General features: G+C 39.4%; 1 long non-coding RNA gene across 1 annotated transcript; it reads right to left on the reverse strand.

Moving 5' to 3' along the window:
* Positions 1-5716: 5716 nt before the first annotated feature.
* Positions 5717-7450, reverse strand: LOC149401713 (uncharacterized). The gene is made up of 2 exons (XR_016296689.1): positions 7008-7450; positions 5717-5989 (listed from the first exon to the last, which is right to left on the reverse strand). It is a non-coding gene; the product is annotated as an uncharacterized LOC149401713 (long non-coding RNA).
* Between the last annotated feature and the right edge of the window lie 5867 nt (positions 7451-13317).

A 13317-nucleotide genomic window follows, 5' to 3' on the forward strand; every position in this document is an offset into this window, starting at 1 on the left:
GAATAAGGTAAGCACGATGCAATTCATACGTAGTGACTTCGAGACATAAGAGGTTAAATGGTTTCTTCTTATCGTGTCTCTAGAAGTGCACTGGTCAATTCAGTACCTTCGGAAGATACCTAGAAGAACTATAGAGTCTCCAACTCTCAATGCCTCATAACCAGATATCATAGATTCTTCTAACAATCATACTGAGGTCAATAGTCCTTTGACCCTTATTGCGAATATATCGTTTTAAGAAAACTACGAAGAGTTTGTTCATGGAAATCTACATTTGTCTCTTCGTAAGTTGTTAAGTTTGTTTATGGACTAAAAGACTAAGGTTTTATCATAAAGCTTCAGACAAGGAAGATTTAATGAACGTTTCAACTTTTATTAATAAAAAAGCAGTTACAAGCAAGAGTCTTCGTAAGACTATATGACATCAAATGTACATAAATACACACTACAAATCTTCTTGTGGGCACCATTGACAACATCAATATCATGATATTGCTGCTAGAGCACATTGTTCATTGATGCTAAAATATAGCATCTCGCAATCTCATCGAAACGGAGCCAGGCGGCTAAGGCGTCTTTGTCCTCTTGAGTCGAATCATCATTCGTTTGAGGAGGACACGGGGTGGTGAGTACCCATTTGTGCTTGTCAATGGTAAGGATGATGTCAAGGTTACTTTTTCAATCTACGTAGTTCTCGCCTTCGAGTTTTTTTGAGGAAATGATGGTTGAGAGACATCTTGCTGAAATTAAGTTGAAACAAGTTTATGATTAGTCTTTTGGTTTAGGAATTAAGTTTGTTTAAGTTTTTAGGATGAATAAGACAGGAAAAATCCAAAGGTGTTATGAACAAAACTTCTCCTTCGAGGGAAGGCCGAAAAGAGTCTCCTTTCATAAGTAAATGACTCATCATTAATGCATAGCCAAGATGTCAATACATCAAATTTGACTAGCCACCTTGTAAAAAACTTTGATCACTCAGATCCTTTCGCATGGCCTCGAGGGAGGATTACTAGGGTTTGAGTCTAAGTGTGTAACCAACCACTTAGTCCAAGAGATCGACTTTGAAAAAACAATCCACTGAGCGGAGGCCTTGTCTCATTGTCTCACTCTCAGACGTAGCTCTTCGAGCAATGATCAGAGCAAAACACCGTTGAGTACTCTCATTTAAGAGAGGGCCACGAGGAGGACTCTTAGTCTGGCGACAATTGCACTTTTCATTAGTGTTGGAGATCGTGGTTTGCAAACAATAAGTATAACTGTCCCACTTAGTTTTTAGAATTGGCACGTCGTCTCTTATAAGTTCGGAAACACATTTCCTAACGTATAGAGAGATAGCGTGGAATTCTAGAAATTGAATCTTAGATCGTCATGTTTCTAGGAAGAGCAGTGTTAGTGCATAAAGGCGCAAGGTACATACTCAGACATTTTCCTATATTTTCTACTAGGGAAAGTGTACGAGGGAAGTGTGAACTTCTAATTCATTTGAACATTTGATGTTTGAAATTACACATTTTCTTCCAATTTTTCGACTAGTCTACGAGGAGACCTCCCAGTTAAATTTTCAAGAGCAAATAGATTTTGAACATAAGTGATATAGATATAGTTTTGAAAACATTTTGAAAACATAATTGATTTGGATGACAAAACGGTTTTTCAAAATTCAAACTAGTTTTCGTCAAAACTCAATTTCAAGTAAGTATTCAAAAAACAAAACTTTTTAATCTTACACATTATTTTTATAATATATTGAAAAACATTTTTTCTCAAGGAAAATTTTCCATTTGAGTTGTAGAACTCTTGGAGTGGGATCCAAGATTCGGAATTCAAAAATAAATTTTCAAGAAATCCTGGGATCTCGGGCAGCAAACACCTCGGAGTAAAAATGCGTTAGACGGCGACTCCTATGTCCAATTGAGCTAATTCCAACTATTTTGGAAAGTAGACTCACAGGCCTTTAATTTGGTTTAAGAACCATTCAAATCCAAGTTCCGAGCAGAGAGATACGTCCCTTTTACAGTAGGTATTCATAAGCTCAAGGAATTCTGGACAAAAATTTGGCCGGGACTTAAGTGCAAAATATTTAAGTGTAACGGAACGTTTTATTGAGTTGTTAAGTCTTTAAGATGTGTCTTATTAACAAGGTAATAGTATAACACAAAAGAAAGTAACAACAAACATAAAACGAGCGAGTAAATAAACAAAGCAAGCAAGACTATGTTACGTGTTCGTGAAATTATCCGAAATTTTTCAAACTTATCAAATCGTGATTTTGATTATGAAAAAATGAAAAACTTTTAGAACTGATTCTAATTTGTTTTAATATCATCTCAAAGGTGTAGAAAATCAACATGCTTTTTTAATTTAAAGGCACGAGCAATAAATTAAAAAAAATCTAAAAAAAAAAACAATTCTAGTAAATTCATTACCCGAGTAAAATTAAGAAAACGATTTTCAAACTCATATTTCAAATTATATGCACATGCTTAAACTTTGACCATAGCTCTAGTACCATTTGTTGTAATAGATCTAGGGTTTATGAAAAGATTATCTCTTCTAGCAAGCGGCGGAATATAAAAACTTCTTTAAAAACTCGTAAAACGATTTTACTACTTATACATTGTCCATGAGTGTATAGTTTAAAATTTAAAAACTACTTTGAGTTTTTACTCGGTACCAACCTCGTTAGAAGCTTGAGAGTTGAGAAGCCTTTGGAAAGGTTGAAACGCTCGTCTCCCCACTAAGCCTGCCTCCATCGAGTCTTCTCAAACCTGTGAGTAACCACGAACGTTTCTACCACTAGAGTCATTCGAGTATGGTTAGGATTTAGTGTGCGGGCAATTTTAAACACTATGACTCAAGAACTTGTCGAGGAAACTAGGATTTGCTCATGAATATGTGATATTCAATGGAAAAGAGGAAACTACATTTTCAAGGCAAAATCTCCTCCTATAAATACCCCACCTCATTCGCAATTCACAAGACACAAGTTTTAGAGATTGAGAGCTACTCTCTCTAACCCCCCCCCCCCCCCCCTTTGGACGTGCAACATGTGCATTCAAAGTCCTTGGATTTGTTTCCTCATTTGTTTTCCTCTCTCTTGGCCGCCCACTTCATTTCCTCATGGAGGAAATTTTTTTCCTCTTTTTCTTTTGGCAAGTATCTTCATAAATCAATGCACAAAATAAACTCTCTTTCTCTCTTGATGTTGGACGGTTTGGATCTTCTAGAACATGCTTCTAGATGTTTCTTTATTTATTTATGACAATATAAGAAAAACCCATGTATAATTTTCACATAAACTTCCATGAAATGAAATTCAATCCTCAAGGCCCAAATCTTCATTGTGGGCGTGAGGTCTGAATTCATTGTCATCATATGACAATGTCAAAAAAAACTTATTTATTGACATTCATACCATCATATGTCCAAAAGGACAAAATTAACCTTTAGACAATTTTCGTAAAACTTGTCTAGTTTAACATTTGAACTTGTTTTGACTTAGCTTTCTTGTTTAACTAATCCTACTATAATGACTTGTGGTATTGACCTCATGGATCCAAATGAACAAAGCTTGAGCTAGCATACTTGGACTCAAAAGTTCACAAACCTTTTCCAAGTTATAGCTTAATGTCAACTGACTCCACTAAAGACTTGACACTAAAATCTATCAGTTCAAATGAATATATTTTCTACTCAAGAATTCTTCTTAATTGTGATTAGTGGATCCATTGAATATTATCTATGTTTACCCTTCATGAATATAATCAACTAGATGGGATTTACAAAATTACCATTTTACCCTTCCAATTGTTATTTCCTCAACTCCTTTGTCACTTGTGAATAAGTTAGAAACAATGTATTGACGATGAGCTAACCAATCACATTGATTCATCCAAAAGAGTCATGACTCAATTTGGATACTGGCCAGTTCATTTATTCACATTTCAATGAACAAAGCATGAGGTGATATACATTGCATTTCAGCAATCTTGTATATGAATTCCATATCTATGAGATCTTCACAAAGTTGTTCATGACATATTCATAACTTAGTATTCTACCAATAAGTTTTGCCTATATCACATAGTGAATCTAGAACTCTGACTTTCTCAGATTAGGCTATGAAATGACATGTCTCATTTCAGGATTGAGGTAAGCACGATGCAATTCATACATACTGACTCTGACACAGAAGAGGTTAAATGGTTTGTTCTTACAATGTCTCTAGAAGTGCACTGGTCAATTCGGTACCTTCAGAAGATACCTAGGAAGAACTGTAGAGTCTCCAACTCTCTATGCCTCATAACCAGACATCATAGATTCTCCTAACAATTATACTGAGATCAATAGCCCTTTGATCCTTAGACTGTGAATATGTTGTTTTAAGCAAACCATGAAGAGTTTGTTTATGCAAATCTATATTTGACTCTTCATTTGTTGTTGGGTTTGTTTAAGGACTAAAGACTATGGTTTATCATAAATCTTCATTCAGACAAGGAAGAATGAATGAACGTTTCAACTTTTATTAATTATTCAGCAGTTTCAAGCCAGAGTCTTCATGAGACTTTTTACATCAAATGTATATATGTAATGACTACTACTCTTCTTGTGGGCACTATTGACAACACCATCTTCATCGTGACGTTGGTGCGTGCCGAGCTTTTCCAGCAATGAGCTCGCGATTTGCGATTACACTCCTATTGCGGCACGGGGCACTCGACGGCCTCCGCTTGAGTCTTCAGTCGGCAATGAGTTCGTGTTTTGCGAGGCATTCTCATTGCAACACGAGGTACTCGGTAAGCCTCCGCATGGGCCTCTAGCCGGTAATAAGCACGCATTTCGCAGAGCAGTCCCATTGAGGTATGGGGCATTCAATGGGCCTCCACTTGAGTACTCAACGCCATTCGGACCGGTATGGTCCTCGATACAAGTCGATGACTTGTAGGTACCACCGACAACAATTCATTATGGTTTGGGTACTCTGCAGCACTCAGAGTACACACCTTTGCTACTTACATGAGAGCGACTCGGGATAAACACCGAAAGAAATGTCATTTGCCCTCATTAGTGTTTGAAGTTGAAGAATCAGAACGTGACTCCCTGTACTTCTACCCTCGTTTTGAATCCAAGAGTTTATCACTGCTCTCCTACTTCCCTCGTTCTAACGGGTCAAGCGTAAAACTTAAGGGATAGTCATATCACGTAGCAGAGGCTAGGTTTCACAAATCTATGTTTGAACTTATCGAGAAAATCCGAACAATGTTTTCAAGAAAAGTTGTTGATGCCTTAATCTTTGAGATTATTCCTTTTTAAGGCTTTCACCTACTCTTGTTTCACATAAAATGCACGTAATCATGATTATTCCATTGGTAAGTAGTTGATTTAGGTCTCCACATTTACCTGGAATAGTTCACCGCAAAACTTGTTGACTTGAGGAGTCACCTCACTTCGCACGCTTCTCGAGACTATCTGACACGTCCTAGAGCGTCGAGAGAACTAGAATATGATGTTGAGATTTTGTTAGTTATTCAATTGTAGCGTTGAAGAGATTAAGGTTCATTGTCGAGATTCGTTTCAAGTAGGTTGAGGTTCAAGAATTTAATTTATCAGTTTCCCGATCTTTTGGAAGTTAAACCTTATTTAAGACCCGTACGCTTTTGTACCAAAAATTAGTACGAAATGAAATTCCAATAATTTATTTTCAACGAGTCTTAAATAAATAAATAATCAGAAATTATACAAACTGAGATTTCCAAATAATTAACTGAAATTTAAATTCCCTAACGTGTTTAAATATAATTCACAATTATTTAAAATCATATCTAAATCCTTAGATCTATGATCTAGCTCGAGAGTATTAAACGCTACAAAGCAAATGACAAACTCATGAGTTAGATCGGGATCTACTCTTTTCTGATCTCTCTATTTTCGGCATCGATGCTTTTGATTACGTCGGCTCTTGCTCGTTCCGACTCGATTTGCGAATTAGCTGAGAAATTCAAACATAGATATCAAGTCAACTAATAACTTCAACTCATACTCGAACCTTGAAACCCAAAATTCTCGGTCTCACATTGAGACCCGAGAGATTTCCGAGACTCCGAAAAAAGACGAACAATAAAATAACACAACCAAATGATTCCAAACCGAACAAAAATCAAAACAATTACGAATTCGAAATGACTAACTTCCAAATCACACAACCGTAACAAGTGGATCGCGTTCCGGAACAAACACGAGATTTAAACGTAAACAATTATTCTTAGATTCGATTTATTTTTCTTATTTGACCGAGTTCGAAAAAATGCGTGATTTAACTCAAGTCAAGGAGAAGTGCACTTTCTTTAATTAAAATAAAAAAAATAAGCTTTGAATGGAAGCCCCGGTAAACGGCGGCCAAATTGGTTATTCTCACCCCCACCCCCCCACAGGAGCCCAGGTATCATATACACCCCCAAAATAAAGAGCTCTAACTGTCCTAAGGTAGCGAAATTCCTTGTCGCATAAGTAGCGACCTGCACGAATGGTGTAACGACTGCCCCGCTGTCTCCGACATGGACCCGGTGATTTAACTCAAGTCCGGCCGAGACCAAACAAACAAGCTAAAACCAAATTCAATCAAGGCTTTCTCGGCCAGACAACACAGATTCAAACAGCCAAACCACATAACAAAATCTCAGCCAAGACAACCGTTACTCGAGTAAATCACGTTCACCATTTCTGAATCATAACATAACAAAAATCAAGCCCAAACCAAACTCTGAAACTCAGAAACAACAAAATATCACACGGCACGAGGCTATCACGCTCGGTCAAGACAACAGACGAGAGACAACCTTTCAAACAAACCCGAATCATCATCGACTATCAAAACAACTCAACTCAACAATCTCAGATCATCAACTCAACAACAACATATCAATTTCATGAAAATCATCAACGAAGTCAAAAAATCCCCAATTTGGAACCCTAACTTAAAAATCGATTCAGGGAAAAAGATTTCCTACCTTGATGGCTATGAAATGAGTCTCCTCGGTGATCTCTCTCTCTCTCTTTCTCCGGCGTCTCTTCTCAGTCGGCGTCCTCGGCGGCTCGCGGTGGTCGTTCTTCTCAGTTGGAGCGCGCGAGATGGAGCTCGGGGTTTGAGGTCACGCGAGGAAAGAAAAAGAAGATAGGAGAAGAAGATGAAGATCGAGGTTGATGATGATAGTGGCTGTATTGTTTTCTTCGTCGTTGTCTTTTGTTGTTGTTCGTTGTGTTTGTTTTTTTTTTCTTTGTTTTTTTTTGCAGGTGTGCGCGCGGTGGAGAAGAAAGGAAGAAGAAGCTCTAAGAAAAGAGGTGAGGAGAGAGAGAAAGGATTTGGTATTTATATGAAACAAGTTTTCCTATTATTCATTAAATCCTTCTCTTTTGTCATTGCCTCAAACTGACCCCATTTCAAAATTCCTTTCAACTGGGTCCTGAAAACTGTTACAACTAAATCCTTCATCTCATAATTATTTAGTTAAATCTATTCCCGAACGGATTTTAATTATATGATTTGTACCGAGAATTTTCTCGTTCGTTCTTGATTCATTCAAATATATTTAACATTTCTCGGAAATAATTTTCGTTCTTGAGAATTTATTTATTAAATTAATTTCCGGAATATTTATTCGGAAAATAATTTATTCACTACTACAAATTCACATTTCTGGTGCGGAAGGGTATTAGGTGCGACATGTCGCACCTAATAGTCGCACATAAGCCCATATTAGGTGCGACATGTCGCACCGGATACTCCTCCAGATGACTAAAAATTTCGCTAATGTCTAGTGGTATCCGGTGCGACATTGTCGCACCGGAAATGTTTTTGTCGCACCTATTACTTTTAGGTGCGACATTAGTCGCACCGAAAGGTATTTGGTGCGACTTTGTCACACCTAATAGTTTTAAAATTTAAAGTTGTCAGGCATATTCCCCCGAAATTATTTGGGCTTGGGATTTCATATCCAGTGCGACATGTCGCACCGGATGATGTCGCACCTAATAGTTTTAGGGGTTTAAAAACCCCAAACGCCTTCTTCTTCTTCCTCGCCCGAAATCTTCTTCTTCTTCTTCCTTTGCCCGACCATCCCTCTCTTGAAGCTGTCTCTCCTCCGCCTCTACCTTCATCCCCCACGTTCCTCACCACCCAATTTGACGCCGACACCTCGCCCGCCGCGTCCCTCCGTGTTGACGAACGCCCTCTGCCCGAAACTCCACCATCATCGCCGTCAGCCCTCGGCGTCGCTGTCAGCCTCCACCCCACCACCGTCGGACACTCCGCCTCCGGTCCCTCACCAGCGCCCTCTCAGCCACTCTCTCTCTCCGGCGACCAGCCCCTCTGGTACGTCCCTCTCTCTCTCTCACCCTCTCTCTCAATTAATCTCACTCTTTATCTCCCGCCCCCGATCAGCGAGGCCGTCCCCCACCGCCGCCCCACCTGCCGCTGCCCGTCCTCGGCCCAGCCCCGACCCGCCGCCGCTAAACCACCCTCGGCCCATCCCAGACGTGATCAGCATTAACCCCGACACCGTGTTACCTCGCCATTAGAGGTAAGTGACTATTTTTATATAATTGTTATTTAGATTGAAATGAAAATTGAATTTGAAATGGATATATGTTGAAATTAGAATATTGAGTTAAATGGTTGAAATTAAAATGAATATATGTTGAAATTGGAATGTTGAGTTAAATTGTTATATGTTGAAATTAGAACGTTGAGTTGAATTGGAATATTGAAATGGATATTCGTCTGTTAATTAGTTTTATGGATATATGTTGAGTTTAATTGTTCTTTTAGTTTGATTGCAATTTGTTGAAAATTTAATTAATTAGTTAATTAGTATCATATTTAGTTAGATTAATTAGTAATATATTTTAAAATGATTAGTAACATGTTACATTTAATGTAAACATATTGAAAATTTATTGCGACCGAGCCACAGAGGGTCGGTTTAGTATTTAGTATGTTAATAGGATAGACCTGGTTGGTTATATATGTGTTTTTTTTAATTGCAGATTTTGGTTAGTCATTATTTTAGGGGAAACGCTGCCGAATTTTCGGTAGAATAATACGTATTTGTAAAAAAAATTAACTCTTTCAATAATATAACGAATCCTAACCATTTTTCCAAATTAATACATATTTTTCACAATTTCTCTTTCACTCTTACAAATTCGCTCTTGAATCTTTTAAATATTAACGAGTCACTCTCAATTTCCTAACAATTCATCACTCTCAATTTCATAACAATTCACTCTAAATTTCAAATATTAACGATTCACTCTCAATTTCCTAATAATTCACTCTTACAAAATGAATTCTAACGAGTCATTTTTATCTCTCAATTTCCCGTCTCATTCAGTAGAATGTCAAATCCAAGTAGGGACTGGATTACCGAGAACAATCGGTTGAGTTTGCAATATAAAACAGGGGTTAACGAGTTTATCCGCCTTGCAAGCAAACTCCGGAACAAAAACGGTCATTATCGTTGTCCTTGTAAGTCTTGCAATAACGTGAGATGGCTGGACATTGGGGTCGTAAAGAATCACCTTTTGAACAAGGGGTTTACCCCCGGGATACACCGAATGGTATCATCACGGCGAACGTCATGTGCTTACCCAAGTAGAAGATGCCAGCGAGACTAACCAGAGAGGAGTCAGTGGATTGCACGATGCTCTCCATGATATAATGGATCACGATGAGTTCGATGATTTTACAGATCCGACTCCGAGTGAAGTGCATGCAGAGGAGCAAGTGGAAGACTTATTCGTCGAGTTGGAAGCAGAATTGTACCCTGGATGCATACAGTTTTCGTCTTTGTCGTTCTTGGTTTTGTTGATGCACATCAAAGTCACGAACCATTGGACGAACAAGTCGTTTACAGAATTGTTGCAGCTCTTGAGGAAGTCTCATCCAATTGGTAACCGAATTCCGGAAAAAACACTACGAGGCAAAGGCAAAGCTGAAGCGTTTCGACATGGGATATGATATGATCGGCGCGTGCATCAACGATTGTGTGTTATTTCGAAAAGATCTCGAAAAAGCTGAAGTGTGCCCAATTTGCAATGAGAGCAGATGGAAACCAACCGGGAAGAATGTATCACAAAAGATATTACGATACTTTCCTTTGAAAGATCGATTGAAGCGATTGTACGCTTCTCGACACACGTCGCTTGAGATGCAGTGGCACGAACGAGATCGCGTCAAAGAAGAAGGCGTTTTGCGACATCCTGCGGATCGTTCGACGTGGAAGAATCTGGACGAGAGATACCCAGATTTTCACTACGTAGATCGCCACGAGAATCGCTGTAAACCTGTCAAGTTGACTGCGCAAGACATACTTGATCAGTTGGCTAGTGTTTCTACCACGACAACTGGCAAAAAAGCCGGTAAACGAAAACGTGCAGAGTGCGAATTGAATTAGACCAAAAAGAGCATCTTTTATGGGTTGTCTTACTGGTCAGAGTTGGAGTTGAAGCACAACATGGACGTCATGCATATAGAGAAGAACGTGTGCGAGAATCTTCTCGGGACGATGCTCAGCTTGGAAAAGAAGAACTACGATACGGAGAAGTCGAGATTGGACTTGATGGACTTGAAAATAAAGTCTTCTCTGCACTTGAGACAATAAAGGAATGAGTGGTACAAACCGCCAGCAGCGTACACGTTAACCCTTGAGCAGAGACAACGGTTTACCAAGATCTCGTTAAGGGTCGCGAATGGGAAATTGTTCAAGAATGCAATCATCGAGGGATATAGGACATTCCTGAAGTTGACCCGACCACTTCACCATCGATTTTGTTGACGATAGAATTGTCAAATATCGACCGTCTTAATCATCGACACGAAACCGCTACGGCCGAGCTTGTTACTGTTGTTGAAGATGATGAAGAAGTGGATGAAGAAGATGAAGCATGCACCGTTTTTGAGGGAGACGATGTTGATGTCAATACTAACATTACATCGAGTGACGACGATGAATGACTAACACCATGTAATAACAACCACAGTCGTCGAATAGTAATTAAATAGTAAATACTAACTACAATTCATTTTGCAGGATGTCTACTTCAGGTGATCAGGACCCATCAAGAGGAGAGCGTGATCCCCCGCAGATGCCGAGGAAGAAGCGGGGACCAACAACTGGCCTCGTTTCTTCGAGAGCTAGTGTTGGGACCCCTAGAGCAAACATAGTTCGCTACGATCAGACACAGCAGGCGTTCTGCCAAGACGTGAGGGAGGGAGCAAAATCCTTTGATCGGGACGTTCCAAAGCCGATTAGGAAACCTGATCAAGAGTACCATTCCAGTCGACCTCCCAGACTGGAATCATGTGCCTGCGCAGAGTGTGGCGGCTCTTATGAACTCGATCCATAACGAGTACCGCTTCGTTTACGCTCATCCCGACACTGGCGAGCTTGTGCCTGCAGATCCTATTCGCAACGAGATTGATATGGCTATCATTCGCGATGCGAAGAGGATGCACCGTGGCCATAAGTCGAGGTTGTCGCAACTCTTCTTCAAGACATTTTGCGGGAGTAAGGATCTCGCTAAAAACGAAACTCCCGAAGGCTATAACCAGGAAGCCTGGTTGAAAGCAATAGAGACGTTCGACTCGCCGGAGCATAAGGTATGAGTTGAAACTCCGATGGTTATTTGAATTTCTTAATATTTAACTTAACGAATTTATGTCTCGCATGCAAAGTCTATCCGCAACCGGAAAAATTCGAAGAAGAAGAAGAAGAACACGAAGGCGAGACAAGGGTCGCTTAGTTTTTTTGGTCATCGCTCGAGGAACGTAAGTCGCTTAATATTAATATGCAATATATATGTGATTCATATTTTAATGTTGAAAACGTACAGCGAAGGAAAGATGGGAGTATAGGCTTGGCTTTAGCGATATGGTCAGAAAAACACCATGACGCTAAGGGATCGTGGACGACGGACTTCGCGAAGTCGCAATTCGTAAGTTATTTGTTTTATTTACGATATTTAATTACTTCAATTATTCTTATCTGATAAGTTTTTTGTGATTTTTTTTAAGGATCAAATCACCGCCCAAACGATAGATATTTTGCGGCAAGCGGAGGAGCGAAACACCGTGATCTCCAAAGAAGATGCAGAGATGTACGCGATGCGCGACGTTTTGGGAGTACGCAGAGACTGAGAATTCGGTTTAGGGCCTTCGATCCCAATGTCATCGATGGGTGCTGCCCAAACGCTAGATAGAGGCTCGTCAAGTTCGTCATCTAAGACCGATCCATTGATTTCCGAGATGCGAGCTCAGATGGATGCCCAACAAGCCGAGCTGCAGGAGATGCGGCAACAGATCGCCTTCCTCAGCCAGATGCACAACCAGCCTCCCACGACTCCCCAACCTCCGCCTGCACCGCAACCAGGTGGGACTGATCAGCAGACGCCAGGTTCCACGCTGGGTTCTACGCCTGGTTATATGGATTTCTTGCGAGACCGTCCTTACGGAAGCAGCAGAACGAGCGGCAGCGCGTCAGGCAGCGGTGGACGAGGACGCGGAAGCGGTTCCCGAAGTTCTGGCAACTTATTCGGTATAGGGAATTCTACTATCAATAAGTTTTATAGGAAAAAAAATTAGGAATTAAATTTTTCGCTTTTTTAGAATAAATTTGTATTTTTAATTAAGAATTCTATTTTCAGAATATTATTTCTAATTAATTTAGAATTTTTTAATTAATTTTTATTTAATTCTAAATGAATTTTGATTTAATTTTCTAATTTTGTAATATTTTTTTAATTAAAAAAATATATTCGGTGCGACATTGTCGCACCGAATATAATGGCGGGAATGTTATTAGGTGCGACAATATCGCACCCGATATGAATTTACCTGCCAATTTCAATAAATTTGGCAGAAAATAGCTTGGGCATTTGGTGCGACATGTCGCACCTGAAAGTGTCGCACATAAAGGTATGCTTATTAGGTGCGACATGTCGCACCTAATGCCTTTAGCGACGGGCTTTTAGGTGCGACTCTGTCACACCTAATGTCGCACCTAATAAAGTTTTAGGTGCGACATTAGACGTATTTGGTGCGACATTCGTCGCACCGGATGGCGATTTTTGTCCTAGTGATTATTCGAGACGAACTCGATAAATCCTTTATTTATTCTGAGATTTCTCATTACCTTAAAATATTTTTAAATTAATTCGACAAACTTATTGAACCGTAATTCACTAAAGAATTTAATTGTAATAACGGAAGTTCGTTTATTAAACTTGAATTTACAAGTCGAGTGATTCAAAAGTTTATACTTT

Source organism: Urtica dioica, chromosome 4 (assembly GCF_054948205.1).
Source record: "Urtica dioica subsp. dioica isolate 48M chromosome 4, U.dioica_male_clone48M_v1_H2, whole genome shotgun sequence".
Classification (NCBI taxonomy): Eukaryota; Viridiplantae; Streptophyta; class Magnoliopsida; order Rosales; family Urticaceae; genus Urtica; species Urtica dioica.